Consider the following 26919-nt stretch of genomic DNA (forward strand, 5'->3'; position numbering starts at 1 on the left):
CACACACACACCACTCCTGCGGGGTTCCTCCTCCACGGCTCTACCCTCTCGCAGTTACTCCTGTGGCTACTCCTTTCTCACACTCGGTGAGATCCTTCTAACTCTTTCTCCCGTGGTATTTAGTCCTACCGGCATGCGAAAAAAAACGACGGCGGCTCTGTGCATGTGGCAGAACACAACGGCAGTTCTGCACATATGCCAACTCGCGGTGACCCACGACGGCCCTTCAGTGCCGATTGGTGCGGCGCCAACCCCTCCGGCGCCGGCCCAGCCCCCGAAAGTGCAGAAGATTCCGCAACTTTCGGGTGGCCCGACGCCAGAGTGGTTCCGCCGCTCTTGGAGCCTGCGTCGGGCCATCACGCCAAGTGTGGGAGAAGCCCACGCAGAATGACATACGTATGAGTGCGTTGTTGAGAAATCCATGGAACCTGTTTTGGTCACATCTGACATTAATGGTGTTGTGGTGTTTTCGACTACAGCTTTCCTGTTAATCTACATGAACTCATAATTCCCCTGAATGCTAGAGTAGAAGATAGATATTGTAAATTGTTTAATTGTTAATTGAATAGTAAAGTTGACTTTTGTTTGTTCAAATCCCACGGAATCTTGTGGCTTTCTTCACTGAGTTTCTTAAATCTCAAACTTTGGGTGGGATTCTCAAGCCCTTCCTGTCACCCAGATCTTCTGGTCTCACCAAAGGTGACCGTCTGTAGTGGGTTCCATGGCAGCGGGATGGGCAAGCCAGGCAAAATGCTATAGACATCTGCAGGACCAGAAGTTGCCATTTGCGGCCAATGGTAAGTGCTCTCTGCTGCAGCAAATGCGCCGCAGGGCCAGGAAAGATCCTACCCTGTGCCTACTTAAAAAAATGATATTTGTCCCCAAGTGGATCTCACCAATGGCTTGGGAGGTCTAGCCAAGAATCATAATCGCCTAAGTACCACAATCACATTTGTCTTTACAAATACAGACTTACATCACAGAATACCTACAGTGCAGAAGAAGGCCATTCAGCCCATCTAGTCTCCACCAACCCTCCGAAGCAGCACTCAACCGAGGATCAGGCCCCCACCCTATCCGTGTAATCCTACCTAATCTTTTGTACACTAAGGAGAAAATTAGCTTGGCCAATACACCTAACCTGCTCTCTTTGGACTGTGGAAGGAAAACAGAGCACCTGAAGGAAACTCAGGCAGACACAGGGAGAAAGTGTAAACTCCACACAGACAGTCATCCGAAACTGGAATTGAACTTGGGTCCCTGGAGCTGTGAGGCAGCAGTGCTAAACACCGTGCCACCGTGCTGTGTATTTCCCAGATTATCTGTTTTTAGTTTGAATGCAATACCTTTCTAGAAAAAAGGTGCGTGTGGCTCCATTTAGGAACCAAATTCTTCCATTTCCAATTGCAATGACAAAAAGAAACTCAACTAACCAACCAGAAGGTAGCTTTTAATAAGATTAGCAATATCCTGGCGTATTCATCATCCTGGCTTAACTGTTTCAAAAGGAAACAGCTGGAATCCAACATTATTCGTTTCAAAGATGATATTTGTCTTTCTGCATAATGGAAGCATTTCTTCGCACTTCCAGCTGTTTTGCCCATTTGTGCGCAATGCACGTAAAGCTAAATAGCCTCATTGATCACTGAAGCTGAACTTCAGTGAATTCAGCCATTCGTTGTTAACAATTCCAATTTACAGCAATTTGAAGGTTGGCAGGCTCCATTGATTTCACCCTGGAATCAAAAACAAGTTTCTTTACTCGGACACTTAAAAACTCCCACCTTATTTAACAAACAAAGTGATGGTCTGACTCTGCCTTTGTTACCCAGTTGATTTGCACCACATCAGCGCTGCTGAAGAAAAGTGATCTGACTCAGCATTAAAATGAATGGGATCCAAACCAAATAAAAAGAAACAGTCCAGGAGTTATAATGAACATTTCTGTAAATGTTTGCGTACAAAGAGCATGTGAGAGTTTATTTAGATAGTCAAGGATGGCACTCTGGGGCTTCAAAAGCATCTTGTTGGGTGGAATTGGAATTCATTAAAAAAAAATCTATTTTCTGCAAGAGCAGTTGTCTCAGATCACTTACAGAAAGGTTGCAATGAATAAAAGCCTGTGGTAAACCAACTGGAAACATAAGAACCTAAGAAAAGTCAAAGGCAAGAAAAGAACATTCAGCTCGTTGAAGCGAATGCCCTCACTCTCCCACTAAATTGGACAATCGCATTTTGAAATCTCCCTAAGGTTTTTGTTTCTGCGACCCTGCAGGGCAAATTGTTCCAAATGTTTATGGAATAAGTTCTTCAATCTCTTTCAAAATATTTTTTACTATTTTAATTTCATGTCCTGTCCCAGTATTATTGTGGATTTATTTGAACTATTATTTTATGCACCTCAGTAAAAATAATAAATTTTTACATCTGGCAGACTGACTACGGGCTCCTCTCTAGACAGGTCTTAAAATGTTGCAGCTCACATTCTGTAACCAGAGTAAAGATATACAACTGTTCAGTCCAATTTTATTGTAATATAAACCCCACTAATTAACATGTGAAAATAACAACAAACACATTGATTGCTTCTTTCTGCACAGATGATGCCAGACCTACGAAGCGTTTCCATAATTTTGTTTCTAGTTCAAGAAGCAGGGATAACAAGTCACATTAAGGCTATTGGGGGTCTTGTTTAGTCATTGGTGAAGCTCCTGGGGCCCCATGTTTGCTTCTTTGGGGAATTGCATTGGCCAGAGAGCTGCTGCATAATCAAAGGTCAGCAGCTGCCCATTACAGGCAGCGCCAGTGGGCTCAGTGTCAACTGCCAACAATATACGCAGGGAGAGGCTGAGGATTGCTGAGGGTGCTAAGTCATAGATGCGTGAGGGCCAGATGGGTGTTGCAGGGTGGCGGTCATGGGGGTGCGGGGGGGGGGTGGGGGGGAGGCATGGGGGAGTGAGTCGGTACCAAGAGCAGTGGGATGGTTCTCAGTGAGCCCTGATTCCTGATACTGGGTCCCTCAATCAGGCAATTAGTTCATGACCATCCTGGGAGCCTGTTGGACTTGCCTTTTGGGCTTTCCATGTGGCAACTACCTCACGTGCAGCTGGGTGAATACCAGCGACAGCAGGATGAGGCCCTTAAGTAGACAATAAGTGAGATTTAATTGCCCATATTAAGGCCTCAATTGGCAGTGGAGTGGAAAGGCCGGAGTATGGAAGGGAAGGTAGTGGGGATCTTACCTGGCACCTTCTCACCTGACTCAATGCCTCACCTCCAAACTCACCTTGGGAAGGGCATTACATTCTGTGTCATGTCTGTGACCTTTTCCCAGAGCTCGTAAATGTGAGAGACGTTGCAGTTTTTAAGCAAGTGCAGAGATAAATGCGAGGAGGGAATGGAGAAAAGAACAAAAACAAAGTTTTATGATGGGTCAAAAAGGGCAGCATGGCGGCGCATTGGTTAGCACTGCTGCCTCACTGCTGCCTCACAGGGCCGAGGTCCCAGGTTCGATCCTGGCTCTGGGTCACTGTCCATGTGGAGTTTGTACATTTTCCCCATGTTTGCCTTGGTTTCGCCCCCCACAACACAAAGATGTGCAGGGTAGGTGGATTGGCCACGCTAAATTGTCCCATAATTGGAAAAAATGAATTGGGTACTCTAAATTTATTAAAACAAAAATTTTAAAAATGATGGGTCAAGATATTAAACCAACTGCAGAATCATTGCGCTGGTTTAGCTCAGTTAGCTGGACAGCTGGTTCGTGATGCACAGCGAGGCCAACAGCGCGGATTCAATTCCGTACCGGCTGAGGTTATTCATGAAGGCCCCGCCTTCTCAACCTTGCCCCTCGCCTGAGGTGAGGAGATCCTCATGTACAATCACCACCAGTCAGCTCTCCCCTTCAAAGGTAAAAGCAGCCTTCGGTCATTCATCTGGGACCATGGTGACTTTATTAACTGAGAGTACATGTTCTTCAATAACTTGCCTTGTTTGAATGTAAAATGAATATCTTTATTTAACTCTTCATTCTTCCTTTGTATTTTACTTTAACTTAAATTTCTAGCTAATATAACTTTAAGCTTTTTTCCCTCTTTAAGCGCGACCCTACTTTAGGCGAATTCACTTACCTGTTGTCATGTTTTAGGTCTGTCTCTTTAATTCAAGGTGAAATGAAGCCCTGAAGGGACTTGCTCTGTATTCTGCCTGGATAGTTTGGGTGCTATAGAGACAGAAGGAGCTCAAGTCAAGAGATTTGCTAAGAAGGTTCAAAATGTGGACAATGACAAGTGTACCAGAATGCATTAACTAGAGTTCAAATATGTTAACAGAAAATCGTCTTTGAAAAAAAAACTTGTGCAAACAATAGTTAATGCACTTTTAATACACGAGGACTGATTAAGCGATTTGCCACACATATATGAAGTGTATTTTGGGAAATCATGAGTGTGCAATCTGTGATTCTATGTTCATTAACATAATGGAACAAAATCACAAGAGATGGTGATTGTGGAATCGCCCCGTGCTGCTGTTTCAAGTTGTAAATGGCATTGGAATAATTAGATCTTGAGGGCTGTTCATTAGAAAATGGGATGACTGGGGAAGATTTATGCCTGGATCAGTATTTAACAGTTCATTGTTGTGGTGATGTGCATCACTGTAAATACACAAGGGGTTACTGTAAATACACATAGACTAGCTAGACACTAGAGGGAGCACCAGAGACATCACACACAGACATTCAACCAATAGGTCAGTAAGATAGGACACGGCCAATGGGCATTCACAATACACACAGAGGTGACACGACCACAGGAGGGCATTACACCAACCCATATATAAAGGACACCACACACATGATCTGTCTCTTTCCAGTGGAGACAGTCAGTGAGTACAGACACAGGGTTGATTCAATATCACTCCCACCACGTGGATTGTCGCAGACTGGTTAGTCAGTCTGGGTAGCTATAGTAGGATTAGCAGTAGTGTCGAACCCGAGTAATAGAAGTGTATATAGTTTAATAAACGTGTTGAAGTTATCTCCACGTCTGAACCTTCCTTTGTCCAGTCACCACAAGGAAGCCGCTTATGCCACACTTAGAGCATAACAAGACAATCGTGGCTGAGTTTCCATCAGAAGTGACTGGAATTTTATGTTACAGATTCCGAGCATTGTTTTGTCACATTGCTAATGTGAAGTTGCTGCGATGAATTTTTAGAAGAGGTGCTGCCGATAAATTGGACAATGTATTGGCAGCAGCTCTATGTGATTCTGTGCTGTGTTTATTTGACACACACAGTCACAGCTTTTGACCCTTAAAAGCCATTCCTAGCTCTTTACCTCTTCACGCATCCTTTTTACTCAATGATGTTATTTGATTCTGGATGCACTATTTGTCATTACAGTAACAAAAGTTGAGCTGCCACATTTCATTTCTTTTAAATGCTCTCCAAGTCAGTTTTTGACATATAGAACATAGTGAAAGATTCTGCACGATAATTAGTACAGAGAGACATATTTGGAAGTGATTGGTTGCTTATCCAAGCAACTATATACTACTTATTGACTGTGGGCAAACTTCTCTGACCTCCCCAGGGCGTGTTTCTCAATGGCAGGAGGCTACCTGCTGTTGGCCAGTAGCATTATCTTCTGCTGCTGTCAGTGCCATTTTCCATTGAACCCATCCAATGTCACTGGGACGGGAGTGTGCATAGGCAGGACTGGAAGATCCCGCTGGCATGAACAGAAGAATGATCTCTCCCTACTTTTTGATTATATACCATGCCCCACACATGTTGCTCTTGGCTCTCATCAACTTAACTTGATGGCCATGCGTCTTTGACTTAGTGGTAACATTTCTGTTTCTGGCTCAGAAGGTTTAGACAATCCTGGTGAGTGGAGACCAGAGATCTGTCAATTCTAGGGTTAGCATCTAGTGGGACACAAGAGTCAATGGGATTTTGACTGGGCTGCCGAATCTCCCATGATGGGTCCCACCGTGACAGGGATGGAAATTCCTGGCCATAGTTTCATAGTGTGGTGTAGCAAATTAAGAGACCATGCAGGCCATTGTACTTGTGCTGGCTCTTTGGTATACCTATCCAATTAGTTTCTCTCCACTGCTCTTAGAATATAGGGAGGCAATTGCTCCCCTTCAAGTATTGATCCAATCATTCCACGACCTCACGCACTTCTTCAGAAAAAGAGTGTGAACATTCAAAAGCAATATAATCTGACTTGCTGACTATATTTTATGGGGTGGAATTTCATAATTGAATTTGCATAAATTAAATGCAAGTCGCATGTTAATCAGATACCACACATAGATGTTTAAGGAAACCTAGGAGAAAGTGTCTTATATATATTTACACAATGCCCAAATTTGCTCTAATTTTATGCCTGTCTACATTTCACCAATCCCTGCCCCAATTGGCTCATAATAACGGCTCTCTTCCCAGGCTAAAGAACCACTCACACAAATCTCCTACAACCTTGCTGCTTCAAAACAGATGTAAAATTAAGCCAACATTTTTTAAATGAAGTTTTTAAATATTAAATATAAAAACAAACAATATAAATAATAACAATAACAATAAATTTCATCCCCTCCCTTTTTGATAACCAACAACAAATCACTCCCATCCCTTTCCCATTCTATCTTTTCTTTAACAGATAACGGTTATCAAATCGTCAAAGTATAAAATGGAAGGTTCCAATCTATGGTAAAATTTGTCAATTGAACCCTTTATGAAATATTTGATGTTTTCAAGATACAGAAATTCCATAAGATCTCCAAGCCATAGTGAGGCATTAGGTGGAGACGATGATTTCCATTCTATTAAATTCCGTCTGCGAGCCGAATGCTCGAGCATCAGCTCTAGCCTTTGTCTGCAATTCTGGTATATCTGAAACCCCAAATATGGCTATTAGAGGACAGATATTCAGTTTAATTTGGAGAATGGCCGCCATGGTGCGGAAGAAGGAGACCCAAAATCCCATGAGTTCAGGACATGTCCAGAACGTATTTGAATGATTGGCAGGGCCAATTTTACATCTTTCACATTTGACCTCCACTTCTATAAACATTTTACTTATTTTTGATTTAGTTAAAGGGGCTCTATGCACAATCTTTAATTGTCTCAATCCTAATCTAGCACATGATGATGTGAAATTAATTCTGTGCAAAATCAGTAGCACAGTGGTTAGCATGTTGCTTCACAGCACCAGGATTCCAGGTTCGATTCCCACTTGGGTCACTGTCTGCGCAGAGGCTGCACGTTCTCCCCGTATATGCGTGGGTTTCCTTGGGGTGCTTCGGTTTCCGCCCACAAGTCCCAAACGACGTGCTTGTTAGGCGAATTGGACATTCTGAATTCTCCCGCAGTATACCCAACCAGGTGCTGGAGTGCGGCGACTAGGATATTTTCACTGTGACTTCATTGCAGTATTAATGTAAACCTACCTGTGACACCAATAGATTATTATCACATTATCTCACACCAAACACAATCTTATATTCAGATCCCAGTTCTTCTTCCCACTTGGTTTTGATTCTAGGGTTATAGATTCCTCTGCAATAAGTCTTCTATGAATCCCAGATGTCTTTTTTTCCTTGTTTCCCATTAATAATAGAATTATTTCTTATAACAAGGAGGTACATTACTGGAAAAGATGAAAAATTATTTTGCAGCAAATTCATGTATCTGTAAATATTTAGATATGTCTGTTTGTGAGAGCCCAAGTTTCATCACTAATTCTTCAGAATTTGCAAATCTGTTCTCCACAAAGAAATCTTTCATTCTAATAATCCCTTTCCTTTCCCAATTTTGGAATTTATTATTAAGTTTTATCGGTGTAAACATATGATTTGGATATATTGGCATGAGATTTGATACCTCACCTAATTTAAAATATTGGCTAAACTGATTCCAAATCTTCAATAAGGAATTACTGGAGTTTTGGAATATTATCAGAAGAAAAGGGTAAGGCAGCGGTTAAAAATGCCCGTAGTCCTGACTTTTCACAGGACCCATCTGTATTCATGCCTCCTTTACATCTTCATACCATTTGAGCATCTTTTCAGTGTTTTCTGTCCAATAATAATATTTTAAAAATTGGTAATGCCCGACCTTTTGATTGTCCATCTGTTTTTCGGAATTTTGAGATTTTTCCAGTCCAAATGAATGTGGAAATTGACTATCTATTCCCAGGAAAGGATTTAGGTAAAAATATTGGTAATAATCTTTATTAGTGTCACAAGTAGGCTTACATTAACACTGCATTGAAGTTACTGTGAAAATTCCCTAGTCGCCTGTTCAGTGACACTGTGGTAGAATTCAGAATGCCCAATTAACCTAACAAGCATGCAGAGGAACCCCACGAAGACACGGGGAGAACGTACAGACTTTGCACAGACAGTGACCCAAGCCGGGAATCGAACCTGTGTCCCTGGCACTGTGAAGCAAGAGTGCTAACCACTGTGCTGCCGTGCCGCCCAGCATGGAAATAGAAACAGAAAACGAGGCAGGCCATTAATTTTTATTGATTGTATTCTGCCAGTTAAGGACAGGGGGTGATTGCTCCATCTTTGTAAATCAACTGTAACCTTGTTTACCAAACTAGCACACATGGGAACACCATCACCTGGAAGTTCCCCTCCAAGTCACTCACCACCCTGATTTGGAAACATATCGCCATTCCTTCACTGTTGCTGGGTCAAAATCCTGGAACCTCCTCCTTCATGACACTGTGGGTGTATCTACAGTCCATAGATTGCAGCGGCTCAAGTAAGCGGCTCACCATGACCTTCTGAAGGGCAATTAGGGATGGGCAATAAATGCCGACCTAGTCAGCGACGCCCACATCCCTTGAATTAGTTTTTTTTAAAGCTGCACGTTACCGAGGAGTGTCCCCTCTACAGACTAAGTGACAGACTAATCACCTTAAATTCAGCTAAGAAGGAGACGATCACTTGGATTTGCATTCACTAAATTAAAGATAGTGATGGAGTGTCTTTGATGAAAATGCCTCAGTGGCTGAATAAACATGGTTGCTTTAGTCAACATCATTAGTACCTAATTGTATGAGAAATACATTTGTAACAAGATAGTATTAACTGACCATAAACAACATTGTGATAGACTTGCTAATGATGGCTGACGTTCAATGGAGGTAAGTATAAGGTGTTACACATTGGAAGAAAAATAAACGTGTCACATAATTACTGAATGAATTGTGTCAGACTAGTTAGGGGAGAGACTGAAAGTCCCCTGGGAGTGGATTAGATTCAACATTTACTATGTTCAGTCATTGCAAGGCAGTAATCAATGAAGCAATCTTAACACTGAGCTTATGTTGCCAAGTCAGCAGAACGTAGGTTCAGCTTTGCTTGGCTGAACCTACATTGTGCTTTGCTCAGGCTCCAGTTCGAACAACATATTTAATTCTGATCACAATGTCATGAAGAGAACATCAAATCACTTAAGCCCTGGAAACAGTGCAGGGAAGAGTCATGAGGCTGGTGCTTAATGTCAGATAATTGAATTATGAGAAGTTTGAAAATAATTGCAAGTGTCAAAAATCCAGAAAGAAAGCAAGTGGCAAAGAACCTGCGTTGTATGTAAATGAACCAAAGCAATCTCAGAACTGATGGGAAGAGGCACTTCTTCGTGGACAGACAGATTTAATCGCTGGAATTGCCCTTTAAGCAAAAGAGTGCAAGGAAAGCTCTGAAATGATCTGAGGTAATTAGATGCTGTGATTTGGGAGGATTGGTGGATAGATTTCAATGGAAGATGAAGCTAAATAGTCAAACAGCCTCTGTTATCTGATCTTGAAAGGCACTTAATTCAATTTAAAATATTTGCTATCGCTAATTTAATCTGGAAGATGTGTTTGGATTTTTCGACAAGAGGCATGAAGAAGACATGCATAACATATATTTATGTTTATTTTAATCACAACAATTGAACACCAGTATATAGGCTGTTGAAACAAATCCAAAATACACAGAAGAACCGGGGGGGTGATTTAAATGAGAATATATCTGTGCCATTTTGCCCGCGATTGGCGTGGTGTTTCTTGACGGCCCCGATAGGGAGACCATGGCCCATGCTAAATGGCACCAAGTACCGGAATTGAGCCCTGATGCACGATCAATCACTACTGAAGTGAGATTGTAGTCCAATTGAAGGCTTTAATGAACAAGTAGTTACCCCAGCAGCTCCGGTACAGAATGACTGCTGTGAGTGAAACACAGACTCTTATGCTCCGCCTACTGGGCAGAACCAGCAGGCAGGTTCTACCACTCATACGACAGTATAAGGTACATCCCACCTAGGTACTGCAATATCCCTAATATAGCTTACCACAAGCCCTCAAGAGCTTCTCAGTATTACTGGCTGTCTCACCATCTGATTTGTCAGACTTATGCCTCAGCAGCTCACCGTTAACAAGGGAGAGCCGCTTTTAAGCGCACCCTCATCACTCACTCCCAGTCAACACACAAGTATGGCAGCACGCAGACCTGCTCCTCACTTTGGCGATACCGACCTGACCATGCTTCTCATTGATATCGATGAGAGGCAGGACATCCTGTTCCCCTGAGGACATTGGAGAACCAGCAGCAGGGCCACCAATAAGCATGGGAATCAGTGGCAGCGATGGTCAGTGCGGGAAGCACAAGGAGGACCGTCATAAAATGTAGGAAGAAGACCAATGACCTCCACGGAGCTGCAAGGTTAAATTGCCAACTCTCTCCTGACATCAGTTCTGCCAACCACCCCTCGAATTCCAGCACCCCACCACAAATCCCTGGCTGACACCTCACACCCTCGCCACATCCGATCGTCGTGATTGTACGTTAGCACCACCTGGTACCCACCAGCATATGGAAAATTATCCCTTCATGCCCAGTTGCGGTGCCCACACATGCCACCTGCTGTAGACCACACTGCTCCATCAAGCGCAGCACAAAAAGCCCTCCCTTTGTCACCGAAAGAGAAGATAGCCCATAAGAAGTGGGGAAGGGCCAAGACAGGGGGCAAAATACCAAAGATCTGAGTCCACACCGCTTGTGAGGAACGCACTCTGGAAATCGTGAGGTTGTCCTTGGTAAGAGTGGTCACCGACAGCAATGTTGGCTTGCACCAAAGAAGTGAGAATCCATTAACCTTCACCCAGATGACCTATCTCAAGTGAGTTGTTCATGGCAGGCAAAATTATACTTCCCTCTCACTGACCACATGCCCATTCTCTCCCAGGATCTCCATCTGATGGGGCCTGGTCATTTGGAATAGTCCCCTCTGCCATCCAAAGGTCCTCTGAGACCACCATCAAGGCATCGCCACTATCACCCTACCTATTAGGGTAGATCACCCTACCTAAGCCCACACCTCCACCCTATCTCTGTAACCCAGTTGCCTCATTTAACCTTTTTGGACACCAAGGGGAAATTTAGCATGGCCAATCCACCTAACCTGCACATCTTTGGACTGTGAGAGGAAACCGGAGCACCCGGAGGAAACCCACGCAGAAACGGGGAGAATGTGCAGACTCCGCACAGACAGTGACCAAGCCGGGAATCGAAGCTGGAACCCTGGGAAACAACTGTGCTAACCACTGTGCTTTCATGCCGCCCCAAGTTCCCGCTCGAGCCCTGGAATGACCGATGGCATAGTTCAGGGCTGCAGTGACTTTCATGCCACTGGGGGCAGGTGTCCTTCTCCTCCATGGGGTGCCAAGTCTGAGGATGTGGCAAAGGTGCCACAGAGTCTCCTGCGGCACATGCTATCCGTCATCTCCTTGGAAGACGATACAGCGGGATATCGCTGGCATCCTCCTCTGGCTCCCTCCTCGGCCTGATGGGTGGCCTGGTCTTCGGGTGTGCTCTGGCCCCCTGCACATGGGGTGCTGCCTCCAGCCAACATCGATTGTGCTGCCTCCTCCGGCGTCTGGCTGCTGCATTGTCATCTGTGGGAACAACACCATCATCCATTGTAAGGAATTGGAGAAGAAGAGTCCAACAATGAGTCAGTGCTTCCACCTGGGATCCTCAGATCCCTCAAGCCTCCCCACCTCTACGTGTCTGCCTTCTCTCAGAGTGCCATCCAGTGAGCCCAGTATGCTGGAAAATCTTGCTCTTCACACTCACCCCCAGCTACAGCAGGAGTCCCTAAACCCTAGGATACCATGCTCCGTTGCCCTCCCCTGATCTGCACAATCATTCTCTCGTTGCGAGTATATCCCCGCTGCTGAAACCACTGAGTGTTTGATTGTTGGCTGCTGTCTCTGTGGTGCTGATGCTCCGAGAGATCAGGCAAAGTTTTCAGGCTACGAAGCTTGATTGAAGTGCGATGCAATAATCATTGTCAGAGACAAGGCACGTATACTCACAAGATGCCACTTGAGAATATTTTTGTATTAAATGGTCAATAGTACCTTTATACAAAGAAGACAGAAAACAAACAGTCTACGTATCACATTTTCCATTAACCGACAAGGAAAAGGCACACAGGCACGTTTTCGCTAGAGAATATAGGTACAAATACAAAGCTACAACAGTGCATTCATAACAAGAAAACCGAATACACGTGAAACTTTAGAACAGTCAACAATACAATGAAGTCACCAACATCCAAATCAACTTGATGCTCCCTCCTTCTTCTGCAGTCCCCAGCAGGAGAATTGCATCAGTGGAAAGTAACTCGCTGGGGGGGGGGGGGGCTGATGGTTTGTGTCACATGACACAAAAGACATACCAATGTAGAGCATGGCAGAATAGCAAGAAAGCACCTCTTCCCCCTCTCCAGCACTGGCAGTAGGTTCCGGACTCCAAGCCACAGAAGGAAATGGGGCTGCAGCAGATAAACACATGGGGCGGGATTCTCCAATAATGGGACTATGTCCCACGCCAGCGTAAAAACCGGCGGCAACCACTCCGGCATCAACGGCCCCCAAAAGTGAGGAATTCTCCACTTTCTAGGGGGCCAGGTTGCCGCCTGAGTGGTTTCCGCAGCTCCAGCCGGCGCCGAAGGGCCGGCGCGACTTCGCGCATGCACGGAATGGGTGGTGCATTTCTGCGCATGTGCAGAATGGCCGGCGTACTTCCACGCATGTACAGGATTCCCTTCTCCGCACCGGTCCCCTGGCAATATGGCGGAGCCCTACAGGTGCCTGGCACGGAGGAAAGAAGGCCCCCACGGAACCAGCCCGCCCGCCGATCAGTAGGCCCCGATCGTGGGCCAGGCCACCATGGGGATCAGATCCCCCACCCACCCAACCCCCCCCCCCAGGACCGCCCCCGCACATTTACCTTCCAGGTCCCACCGTGTGTGAGGTGGGTAATTCACGCCGGCGGGACTGGGCAAAACTTGTCGGCCCATCGGGGCCTGGAGAATTGCCAGAAGGGCCACTGTCAACGGCCCCCAACCGGCGTGGCGGGAATCCCACCGGCGCCCGAAAAAAGCGCCGGAGAATAGTGAAGCTGGCGGCGGGGCAGACTTGCGCCTCCCCTCGGGGATTCTCCGACCCGGCGCAGGGTCGGAGAATCCCTGCCATGGCCTCCAGACATCAAACACTAAACAGTCGGCAGTAAAACAGTAAACCGTAAAAGACAGGAACAATCATCACCAGAAAGTCACACTAACATAGAGAGCAACAGAGGGTGAAACAGCACCCCTTCTCCCTCTTCAGATTAATAGTAGGCAAGCTTACATCCTTCCTTTGTCTTATTCCAAGACACAGAAGCAGAAGAAGCAGCAGCAAACAAAAACTAGGCCTTCAGGATTTTGCAGCCAAAAGCAGGAGTAAACAGCAAACACACTCCTGCAGCCACTTGAGAGCTGTGAAGGGATTTTGTTTTGAAGCTAGAGGCTGCTCAGAATCAAAGGGAGTTAAAGTGACTTTCAGCATATAACCAAGTACAGGGCCCTGTCCTGGAAGTGTTTGGGAGGACAGATGGGCAGCAGCTGTAGTTGCCCCAGTTATGGGTATCCACAATATTTCAGGGTGGCCAGAAGGTCTCAAAGACGAAAATGCCAGGTGCAACTTCCAACCAAAGTCCAACCCCTTGGAAACAGCTTTATGTTTTTAAAAAGAAGTACTAAACGGTACCCACGTGATTTCTTGCTGGGAAATTGGCCAATTTCCGGGAAACCGTTGCATTCAAAGTCAATCTCACGAATGAGATTGAAATTAATGTCAATGGTGCTTAATAATGTGCTTGCCATATTTGGGCGAGATCCGGAACTCGCCATCGGAAGTGGGCTGGTTAGATTTGCGCAAATCGATTTGCGCCCGGTGTGAGTCTCGATTTTGGCCTTTCCCACTATTTAACTGGGACGCCCAGATTCCCGCTGCGTGCAATGGGGTGGTTAAACTACACCCCTGATCTGGTATTGTTGACTCAAGTGTTCTTTCATTCCTCAAAAAGCACTATGCTGCTCATCAGTTATGAGTCTATTATGCTGAATGAAGAATCTCAGTACACAATGCACCCACATGATTTATGCTCCATAAATCTAGAAGTAGTTTTTTGGATGCTGAAGAAAACTCACAATTATTCCATGAAGAAAGATCATAATTATTATTTTTGGTACTGAATTCAAGTGTTCTATAATGAAAAGAGCCCAAGGACAACTTGAAGCACTTGTCATTAATTTGTTGTTGCATATTGAGCTGTTCTTGCAATACTGCCTTGGTAATTTTTCATAATGTCATTTCAATTTTATTTTGCAAAACTATTTTACCCAGGATGGAGTACAATCTATTTCATATAGTTTGAAGCATGCCAGTATTGACCAACTACTGGAATACATAGGGGCTGGATTCTCTATTTTGTAGACTAAGTACTGCTGCCGGTGGAGAATCACTGCGCACTGCCAGTAGGCGCGCCAGCCAGGAAAAGGTCATGTCATACAAATGGGCCAGCACACAGCCCACCTGCAAACCTCCCGATTCCCCCCCCCCCCACCTCTGATTCACTGGGGTCGGGATTCACTTTCAGAGCCTGATAAGCTGGAGCAGCTTTTAAACGCTCTGCTCAGTACCGACTGTCTTTCCAGCCAAGAAGATGGGAGCGAAAAGACCAGCTCCTGGAATCTGAGATTGAACGTAGGCAGGACCCATTTGAGCAGAGGAGGGACACCCTCTTCCCTAGGGTAGGGTGGAGTCTTAAGCCCGCTAGGCCGAACAAGGCCTGGGATGAGGTGGCAGAGGCTATGAGTGCTACCAACCTCACCAAGAGAACCGCCACGCAATGCTGCACTTCCTTCGAACAGCTTGGGTGAGTAACCACCTCTGTGCCCCTGGTATCACTCTCCAAATCTGCCCCCTAGCCCTGAGAGGCCAACAACACCCCACCTGCCTGCATCTCCTTCACAACTCTCCCTCCATGAAATCCCAACCAATGTATTGTCCTCTTTGGCCAGGAGCCTTGCACACGCATGGTGCCACCTACTTATCCCATAAAATTCAAATCCTTTCCGTGTCCCCAAAGGTAAAGCAGCACATAATCTCCAGGAGACAAGAGGGGGAATCTCAAATATTTGGTCCACACCGCCTCTGAGAAAAAGGCCCTAAAACTGGCTGGGATGTTAAGGAGAAGGCAGTAGCTACGATGGAGGTCGGCATACACCAAACTAGTGAGAGTCCAATGCAACGCAGATGTCCCTATAGCAAGTTAATCAACCCTCTTTCCCAGGCCAGTCCCCCCAGGGTCTCACCCCGTGTCTTTGGCCTTGATTTCCTTCAGATGAGGCCGGCGCACCTGGGGGTCACTGCTCCCCAACCAGACCCTCAGAACACCCCAGAGCATGACTCTGGGGATGACACCGAAGTCTCGGCACTTCTTTCACCTGCAACATCCATCGTGGCAGAGACTGTCACCTTGGCAGACGTTCAGGCTCCTGGGTCATCCTCTGCTGGGCATCACACACATGCTTTAGCACATCAGGCAGAGGCAGGGATTCCCGAGGGATAGATGCTGGGAGTGCTGCCTGATCTCAGGGAACAGCTGTCACACAGACAGATGTTGCGTTTCTGGAAAAGATGATCCCATCACTGGTACAGATGCAGAAACACAGCCAGAATCTACAGGAGGGGGTGTCAGCAACTTTCCAGCACCTGCAAGTCCAGCTGGAGGAATCCAGCCGCCTTCAGACGCAGGAGATGATACCGACAATGCATGGTATCCAGGCTAACACTGAAAAGGTGGTGGTCATGAATAAAGGCCTGGGGCAAGACATTAGAACCATGTGTCAGGACATGGGGCACATTGTGCTGTCCATGGTTGAGGCGCAGGACAGGAGAATCCAACCACAGGCGAGCACGTCCTGGATGCAAATGGACAATGCTGCAGCTCTCCAGAGCTGGGCCCATTCACAAAAGGTCATGGCTGAGATCATTGGCCGGATGCTGAGGGACCACACCCAGATACAGAGGGATATGTCACAGGCACTAAGCAACAAGACACAGTCCCAGAGAGACATGACCGAGGGACATGGCTCACTTGATGAGGGACGTATTGCAGTCTCAGTGCACCTTAGCTGGGGACATCACAATCCTGGTTCAGACAAGAGCGGGCCTCCAGGACTGGCAGGGCCAGGTGACAGTCACACCTCCAGAGTTCACTCCACCCTCCCCTCTGTACCACGGAGTAACCCTGGGGCCAGCGAGCGCCCTGAGAGAAGAAGAAATGATGGGGCCCTTGCCAGCTGGAACATCTTAACCCCATCCAACTCTCCTCTACCTGACACTAACGCATGCTGTGAGCATCAGGCAGAACAGGCTGATACATCGTCACCTGTGACATCCAAAAGTTGCCAGGCCTATCCAGGCACAGGCCCTCCACAGGACGGTTGCCATGGATATCTCAGGGCAGACAGCGAGCTATGTAACAGGCCACCTCTAATTCTGATATGCTGTCTGGGGTAACATGAATAAAAAGCAGGAAGGCACAAAAGATTAGAAAGATAGACGCCACTTAAGTTGACACAGGTGGAGTAGAGAGGAGATAGTAAGAGAGAGGGGTATACATGATGTAAGTACTCACTTGTGCAACACCAGTCCGATCTTCCTCTAACCTCTGTCTCACGGGTGCAAAGGATGTTGCTGGATGTTGTGCAATGGCCGGGTGGGTAGAGGTGGGAGACAGGGTGCCTCTGACACATGAATGTCCTACATGCCTGCACCCTCGCTGAGAAGTATCAGGTAATGGGGCAGCGGTGTGAGCCCGCATTGTAGCACAGCATCCCAGTGTGTGAGCCCTAACCATTCACCATCTCCTGCACCCCTCCCTCCCCACCAACATATTTGGGCCCATGAGAAGGAATTGCCATCACACATGCAGGTATCATCAGGCGGACAGTGATATGTTATCTTAAAGACAGGAGTCAGACTTTGTCAGACAATGAGGAACAGTAGGGCTCATCTCAAAGAAGTTGGCATCATCCTCCATTCGGTGGACAAGACCCATTCATACTGCCAACTCAGCGCCAACACCCTGTGGTGATGCTGGTGTGACCCTCGGAAGGGGGAGGAAGAGCTACAATGGTGGGAAGGAGTAAAAGGCTCAGGGGAAGGTGAAGTTAAGGATGGAGGAAGAGGGAAGGGTGGATGGACTAAAGGAGAGGGAAGGAGTGGGTGGACTAAGGGAGATATAAGGGTTGAGTGGCTCAGGAGAAGGTGGATTTGATTTGGGGGCACGGTTTGAAGTAGAGAGTGATGTGTTAGGCGGATTGATTTGACGTTGACTGCAACTGGATGCAGGGAGGCCAGAAACAAACGTCTAACATGGGAGATGATCTGTGATGATCGGAATACCTTGCCCCTTTAAGAGGCTTGTGATGATCGGAATACATTGCCCCTTTAAGAGGCTTGGAACCCTGGGGGACTCCGCCTCTGGCTACGCCCCCTGGGAAACAGTACTTAAGATGAGACTCCATTTTGCGAGCACACTTCTCATGGAGGCTGCCATTGTTCACTGCTTATTAAAGCCTTTGATTACTGACCTAACTTTCGTGTCGTAATTGAGAGTGCCTCATGATCCAACACGGTTTTATTTAAACTATAAACGGCTGTACATAGAACATAGAACAGTACAGCACAGAACAGACCCTTCGGCCCTCGATGTTGTGCCGAGCAATGATCACCCTACTCAAACCCACGTATCCAACCTATACCCATAACCCAACAACCCTCCCCCCTTAACCTTACTTTTTTAAGGACACTACGGGCAATTTAGCATGGCCAATCCACCTAACCCGCACATCTTTTGACTGTGGGAGGAAACCGGAGCGCCCGGAGGAAACCCACGCACACACGGGGAGGACGTGCAGACTCCGCACAGACAGTGACCCAGCCGGGAACCGAACCTGGGACCCTGGAGCTGTGAAGCATTTATGCTAACCACTATGCTACCGTGCTGCCGTACATGTTCAGCTATGGGTTGACACTCTACTAATCCTACTAACGACCTCTTACTGGTTCGACCAGACTTACTAGCTACCACTTGGCAATAATGTCCACTGACATGTGCACTCTGACTGTCTCAGTGTCTGGGTCCCGAAAAGAGAGGGTCTTAATGCCCTGTGAGCTTTATAGTGGTGGTGTCTTGTCTGGTGATTGGTTGTTCTGTGTTGTGTGTTCATTGGTCATCCCATGTGTCAACTACTGCCTGTCTGCATCTCATTAGATACATGAGTGGATATTATGACAGGGAGAGTGGGGAAAGAGGTTGTTCAGGGCGACGGAGCTGCCAGTGGCCTGGTCTCCTGGTTGGTAAATCGGGAGGTGCTGAGGTTGTCCCATGTGTGGCAGCGGATTGGGAAATCCGCTACTGGTGTCAGGCAATGGAGAATGTTCTGCATGACATGTTAGCTCAATGTCTAATACATTTGGTGATGAGGATGGTAATGGCAGGATTGTGAAATCTGGCTCCATCACTGCTTGGTATCGCAACTGCTCGGCCCAAGACCGTAAGAAACTTCAGAGAGGCGTGAACACAACCCAGTCCATCACACGAACCCGACTCCCATCCATTGACTCTGTCTACACCTCCCACTGCCTTGGAAAAGCAGGCAGCATAATCAAAGACCCCTCTCACCCAGCTTATTCACTTTTCCAACTTCTTCCATCGGGCAGGTGATGCAAAAGACTGAGAACACACACTAACATATTCAAAAACTTCTTCCATGCTGTTACCAGACTCCTAAACAACCCTCTCATGGACTGATCTCTTCATACATCTTCTCTTTTGAGTAGGACTACACTCTGGATGCTTGAACCGATGCCTGTGTCTATGTATTTCATAGAATCATGGAATTTATAGTGCAGAAGGAGACCATTCGGCCTATCGAGTCTGCACCGGCTCTTGCAAGGAGCACCCTACCCAAGCCCAGACCTCCTCCCTATCCCCATAACCCAGTATCCCCACCCAACACTAAGGGGAATTTTGGACACTAAGGGCAATTTAGCACGGCCAATCTACGTAACCTACACATCTTTGGACTGTGGAAGGAAACCAGAGCACCCGGAGGAAACCCACGCACACACGGGAGGACGTGCAGTCTCCGCACAAACAGTGACCCAAGCCGAGAATCGAATCTGGGACCCGAGAGCAGTGAAGCAATTGTGCTAACCACTATGCTGCTGTGCTGCCCACATTGTGTAGTTATGTTTGCCCTATGTATTTCTTTTCATATATGGAATGATCTGTCTGTACTGTATACAGAACAATACTTTGCACTGTACCTCGGTACACATGACAATAAACAAATTCAATCCAAACAGAGTGGACTTCACGGGTGGGATTCTCCCCTATCCGGCGTGGCGGGGGGTCCCGGCGGGACGGAGTGGCGTGGACCACCCCGGCGTCGGGCCGCCCCAAAGGTGCTAACTCCTCTGCACCTTCAGGGGCCTGGCCCGCCCCGGAGTGGTTGGCGCCCCGCCGGCCGACAGGATAGGGGCTTGGCGCCACACCAACCGGCGCCAAAGGGCCTCCGCCAGCCAGTGCGAGTCGGTGCATGTGCGGGAGCATCAGCGTGTGCTGCCGTCACCCCGCGCATGCGCAGAGGGATTTGCTTCTGCATCGGCCATCGCGGAGGACCACGGCCTCCGGTGCGGAACAATAGAGTGCCCCCAAGGCACAGGCCTGCCCGCTGATCGGTGGGCCCCGACCGTGGGCCAGGCCACCATGGGGGCACGTTCTGGCGCCAGATCCCCCCGCGACCCCCCAGGAACCCCGGAGCCCGCCCGCTCCGCCAGGTCCCGCCGGTAAGGGACCTACTCTAATTTACGCCGGCGGGACCGGCAAAGAATGGGCGGGACTTTGGCCTATTGCGGGCCGGAGATTGCGGTCAGCCCCGGGGCCCATTGAGTCACGCTGGACCCCGCCATCCTTCGAGGCGGGCGGCGCGACTCACTCTGGGGCAATTTTTGGGGTGCAGGAGAATTAGGAGGACAGTGGTGGTGGGATTCACACTGACTCCTGGTGATACTCCCACAGGGTGGGGGTTCGGAGAATCTCGCCCCTAGTAACATGTCTACTTATCTACTGAACTGGGTGAGTAACTTCCTTGGAGGAAAATGGCGTTTCATTTACTCATTCACGGGCCTCGCTGGCTAGATCAACATTTATTGCCAATCTCTAATTGCCCTTGAGAAGTTGGTGGTGAGTTGCCTTTTTGAGCCATTGCAGTCCACGTGGTGTAGGTACACCCACAGTGCTGTTAGCGATGGAGTTTCAGGATTTTAAAGTGGTGACAGTGAACGGTGATATATTTTCAAGTTGAGATAATCAGTGACCTGGAGGGGAACTTCCAGGTGGTGGTGTTCCCATGTATTTACCGCCCTTGCCCTTCTAGATGGTAGTGGTCATGAGTTTGGAAGGTGCTGCGAAAGGAGCCTTGGTGAGTTTTGCCGTGCATCTTGGAGCTGGTACACACTGCTGCCATTGTGCGACGGTGGTGGAGGGGTTGAATGGGGTGCCCGCCAAGTAGGCTACCTGGTCCCAGATGATGTTGAACTTCTTGAGTGTTAGAGCTGCACTCATCCAGGCAATGGGGCTGGTTTAGCACAGTGGGCTAAAAAGCTGGCTTTTAATGCAGAATAAGGCCGGCAGCGCGGGTTCAATTCCCGTACTGGCCTCCCCGAACAGGTGCCCGAATGGGGCGACTAGGGACTTTTCACAGCAACTTCATTGAAGCCGACTTGTGACAATAAGCGATTATTATTATTGGAGAGTATTCCATCACACTCCTGACTTGTGCCTTGTAGATGATAGACAGGCTTTGCGAAACTGGAGGTGAGGATTCCAAGCCTCTGACTTGCTTGTGTAGCCACTGTATTTATATGGTTAGTCTAGTTCAGTTTCTGATCAATGGTAACCCCTCGGATGTTGATAGTGGGGGATTCAGTGATGGTATTGTCATTGAATGTCAAGGGACGGTGATTAGATTCTCTCTCATTCGAGATGGTCATTGGCTGGCACTTGTGTGGCACAAATGTTACTTGCTACTTGTCAGCCCAAGCCTGGGTATTGTCCAGGCCTTGCTGCTTTTGGACATAGACTGCTTAAATATCTGAGGTATTGTGAATGGTGCTGAATATTGTGCAATCATCAGCAAATATCCGCACTTCTGACCTTTTGATGGAAGGTAATTGATGAAGCATCTGAAGATTGTTGGGCCTGGGACACTACCCTGAGGAACTCCTGCAGTGATGTCTTAGAACTGAAGGGATCTCTTTTGAGCCAGCTGGAAGCCAGTCCAACAGGAAAACCACACTAAATGCCATTGTGGTTGATAAGTCACAAGGTCCATCAACCGATTCTCTTGTGGACCCTTCTTAATGGCAACTCTTCTCAATGGTAGACTTAAGTGTAGCTTATCTACAAATGCAAGGATGTAAAGTGCAACCTTTCTTAAACTTTATAAAACTTAAATAATCTTGCATTTTGAATTGAATGTTTGTTAAATAATTTTGTTTAATATACAGAGCGGGTTTGCAATAACATTACAGTTGGAGCACAGAGCAAATCTTTTGCTGGATCCCTTTTGTTTTGATGTCGTTTGATTACTAGTTGCTCTTTTACCTCCGACAACACTTACATCCACAGTTCATTGATGCCAATTTGATCTATATGAATAATTGAGGCATGTTGTGATGGTATTGATTTCCAAGATGCAAAATCAAATACCTTACTTATTTCTATTTGTGTTTATTCAATTCCAAATCTTAGCTCCCCGACCCCAGTGCCCAAACTCCTGCCAATCCTGATAATAAGATTATTATGCTCATGTAAATAATTACTCAATTGATGCAGTTTCTCAAAATATGTTTAAGCACTATTGGGTAAGCAAAATATACAATTGTATCCAGAATGAAGCAATTGAATTGGAAAAATTGCCCTCATAGAGCTATCATGTAGGTGCTATATTGCTCATGAATTGCATTTTGAATTTCATGAACCTCGCTCGTTAAGATCTTCTCTGTGAACAAAGACTATTGTCACCAATGCACAAAATTTGATCCAGAGAACCCGTGTCTAGATCTACCCTGTACTAGGAATGAAAGCACAGCTAGTCTTCAAGGAGAAGCACGTCCAGATGATCAGCAAGTATTTCAATAAGCAAACCTCTCAATGATCAAGTCATCTAATAAGACTTCATATTTTAAATTAATTCCCAGGTTAGATCAAAAATGAAATGCTTGTCTGCTTTATTTATTTTTCCTCAAGCTAAGAGTTCATAGATGCCTTATTATATCCTTTTGGTGCAAGCCTGGCTGATCAGCACGCTTTTCAGTGTTGCATTAAATTAAAAGTATCAAATGTATATAGGATAATAAATGGTTAGCAGTGAATTACAAGGCACTAATTCAATTGAGTGCTTCTGACGCTGCATGTGAATGCAGAAGCAATATTCTCATGATTTCAGTATAAATAAAGAAGGAACCATAGAACTGTCTTAAGTATATAAGCAAACATTGCTGACAAATATAGTCTGGAACATTAACTTTTTTGCCATCGTGCAATGATTATGCCAAGCTTGCTTCAGACAACGTGTTAAAGTTGAACGGCTTCAGTTAATGTATCCAAACACCAAAGACTAAGGCAAGAGATGATGATATTATAAAGTAAAGACAACAGCTGATCTTTATACAACAACTTCAATTTCATAAAATGTCCCAATTAGGCACTTGAATCGCACATCAAATTTGAGGTTTAAATGTGAATGCTCAATGATCACCTTTACCAAGATGCAGCCTTGATATTTTTAATTTGCTTTATTCCTGTTTAGTTTGAAGGTATCAGGGTACCACATCCTAAATAAGTTTGCTTATGCCTGTGTCAAATCTGTTGACCTATGTTATACAAAGATGTATCACCTTTAGTTTTTACCATATTACCGTAAAATTACAAGCAGATATTCGAAACATATTGTATAAAATTATTTTTTTTAACATTATGCAATGATTTACAAATGTTTGTACAAACAATATCATTGGAGAACATCACTCCATTACAATTTGTGTTGAATGACAAAACGGAATACGTAAATTTTTTCCTAAAGTTTTCCATTCACTGTTGTTAACATTGGCTGGCAATATTTATCAATTTATAACAACTGATGGTAAATAACTTATCTTCTCTTGTTAACGAAGCTCAGCAACATGCCTTCTGTTAACATATGATCACTTTTTGCAATGAAAACACATAACAAGAAATCCTCCCAGCTAAGATTTACAGCGATGAGCAAGTGAACTTTATCGATCTACAAAATCAATATATTGCAATCACTTACATTGCTGTTGACCTTTCCACGGATTGATGTTCTTAACAAATTCTCCGATGACTGGGAAGACCCTGTCTGTTTCTTAGCCTGATATACTGTAAAGGACATTCATCATAGAACCGTGGAATACCTACAGTCCAGCGGCCATTTGTCCCATCATGTCGACACATGAAAGAGCACCATACCTAGGGTCAGGCCCCACCCTATCCCTATAACCCCATCTAACATTTTGGACACAAAGGGGCAATTTAGCTTTGCCAATCCACCTAACGTGTACATCTTTGGACTGTGGGAGGGAACTGGAGCACCTGGAGGAAACGCACGCCGACACAGGGAGAAAGTGCAACTCTACACAGTCACCGGAGGCCAAAATTAAACCCAGACCCCTGGCGCTGTGAGGAAGCAATGCTAACCACTGTGCCACCATCCTAACCACCGTGCCACCCATGTGAATGAAAGAAATAAAGTTGATGTGTTGTCTATGGTCCTGAGGGTCCTGAAGAGCTAATTAGTCATTTAGTGTCTACATGTCCATGTACATATCCACAGTTACTCATGTATTAATAATGTGACACATCCTTTTGTATAAAATGGTACTGTCCATACAGAGTGTTGTCTGTCTTAGGCAATGTTACTTGTCTTCAATCTGCCTTTAATTTACTTCCTGGGACACTTGTGTCACAGGAAATGTTTTAGTTATCTCATACCATGAATTATTACAGTCCTATTTACTTAAATCTAACAAGGAAGATAAATCTTCAGGTAGCTGACATCATGGAATTAAATTTCTATACATCCAAATCAAAGTTGCACATAGTTTCAAATTTTAAAAATTATATCCAATCACTTTATCATCAAATACCTATTTGTACATTATTGATCTAAAACTATAGAGTAATAGTTAAATTAAGAAACGAATACTGACTAATTCTGTGATCACATTGAGGTAGAGTAGATGCACTCAAACGTGTGTTCATTTTCTCCAGTCAAGTTACGATTCATGTTTCTGCTCAAATGCATTTGCCTAATCACAAAGGTAAAGGCTTCGATGAACAAGTTCAATCAGGCAGCATTTTACAACATAATTGTGTTTCTTTTTCCTTTGTGTTAACAGATGTTCCTTGATCTGTTTAAAAGTGATAACATGGTGAAGTTTGATCAATCCAGTAGAAAATGGTTTATCACCATTTTTTTTAAAGTATTTTTATTAAAATGTATCCAATTTAACAAAGAATGCAATAAAACCACAGGAATGATACTGCATATCAAACATATCTCAATATTCATAGATACAGAGGAGGACAAAAGTACAGCAATACGGATGGCCCAGTACGATCACTAAACTCTTCTTGCTGTAGACACACATTACCAGAGAACAAGGGAAAGGAGCATAACGCAAGAAATTATGGTAAAATGGTGCACCCCATCCCATGCAGCAATTGCTCGCAACAACCACGAGAATTCAGCATAAGTGGATGGATTCTACTCCGCCTGCCACGGGTAGCGAAATTCTCAATGCGGCAGAAAATTAGACGTTGGGCAAAAATGCGACTGCTGGTGGGAAAATGCAAATGGATCATTTGAACCCAATTGCATCCAATAAACGAGCTGGAAGCCCCATTCTACATGCCTCCGTGATGCTCCGGCCTTCAGCTGGGATTCACATGGGTATGAATTGATGCAAGTATTTTTAAGCCTGGCCCTGATGCTGGGTCCATGGGTCCAGGGGGTAAGTATGAAACATAGGTGCCCCCAAAGTACATCGGAGGGCCCCCTTCCCCCCACACTGCAAATCCTGCCTACTTCCACTCCCAACCCATCTAATCACAGCCCCCATTAGACCCCCACATCAAGACGCCCATCTCAAAGAACCCCAATATCAGAGACCCACATATCAAAGACTCTACCATATAGGAGACTTCATATCAGAGACCCCTTTATATCAGAGATGCCCCCATATCATTGACCACCATATCAGAGACCCCCCGCATCCCTCTTAAACCCCTTCCCACAATATCAGATAACGAAAGGACAATGACATGAAATCAACAGAATAATCACAAAGGAATAAAGTTCAGGATTACTGAAGGATAATTACACCATCTATGCCACTTTGAAAGGCCAAAGACATGACAGGTATGTCAAGCAACATCCAGAATCCATTAAAAGTTCCATCAAATGAAGCCCTTCCACCTCTGACACGTCATCCCAACACTTAGACATCAAGAAATCTAGGCTCTGGGAGGAGGGAGTGACTAGGCGTGCCCAGCCACCTCCAACCTCCTCACGACTAGCACAGAGGTCAAGAAAACATAAAACCTACGGTTGGGAACACCGACCAACCCCAGGCCTCAAAGACTGGATACAAAGGGCTGTATTCTCTGATTTTGAGGCTATGTCTGGAAGAAGTGTCTAGTTTTACAATGAAAAAGTCGATGCCGCACCCACACCGATGCTCTGCCCGGTGGGAGGCCAGCAGCACCGGGTAAAATACCCAGCGTTCCCAACATAAACGGCTGGAGAATTGTTGGGTCGGTGGCGGCGCATGCGCAAGGTGTCGACATGCAGCGCCATGTAGTGTCTGCCAGGACCCCCCCCTCCCAGCCCTCTCCGAAGCTCCACTTGCCAGCAGCACGGCTTCCTCTCGACAGTGGTGGTGCTGGACACAGTCTGCCACCATCACGCCTGGTTTACGAAAACTCAGACCACACGCGACAAGCGGGGTCGTGAACTTGGCCCATCGGGGGTGGAGCATCGGGGTAGGGCCTCAAAGCAAGGCGCTGACGCCGTTGCAATGGTCTGCATTGCGCTCCTAGATGACACCTATTTGGAGGGCGCGGAGCATCTGAATAACAACGCCGGCCCAGATTTGGTCGCAAATGGGGATATTACCTCCGCCTGATCGCCAGATACGATTTCAAATTGAGATTGCAAAAGCATGGCAGCCAAATCTGATGTCAGTCGAGGATTCATCCCCCACTCCTCACAAGAGACCAGGCACACAAACACTCCACGTGCGACCCCTACTCTTCGAGTCGGTCAGGGTAAATGACATACCATGCCACAGGATTTCCCAGGACTGAAGGCGAGCCCACAATTGATTGCTCTATTAATTAATAGATTCTC

General features: G+C 46.1%; 1 long non-coding RNA gene across 1 annotated transcript; it reads right to left on the reverse strand.

Moving 5' to 3' along the window:
• Positions 1 to 1453: 1453 nt before the first annotated feature.
• On the reverse strand, positions 1454 to 24896 carry LOC119954427. Its single transcript, XR_005458243.1, has 3 exons — positions 24719 to 24896; positions 4131 to 4222; positions 1454 to 1736 (listed from the first exon to the last, which is right to left on the reverse strand). It is a non-coding gene; the product is annotated as an uncharacterized LOC119954427 (long non-coding RNA).
• Positions 24897 to 26919: the final 2023 nt, after the last annotated feature.

This window comes from Scyliorhinus canicula, chromosome 19, assembly GCF_902713615.1.
Source record: "Scyliorhinus canicula chromosome 19, sScyCan1.1, whole genome shotgun sequence".
Lineage (NCBI taxonomy): Eukaryota > Metazoa > Chordata > Chondrichthyes > Carcharhiniformes > Scyliorhinidae > Scyliorhinus > Scyliorhinus canicula.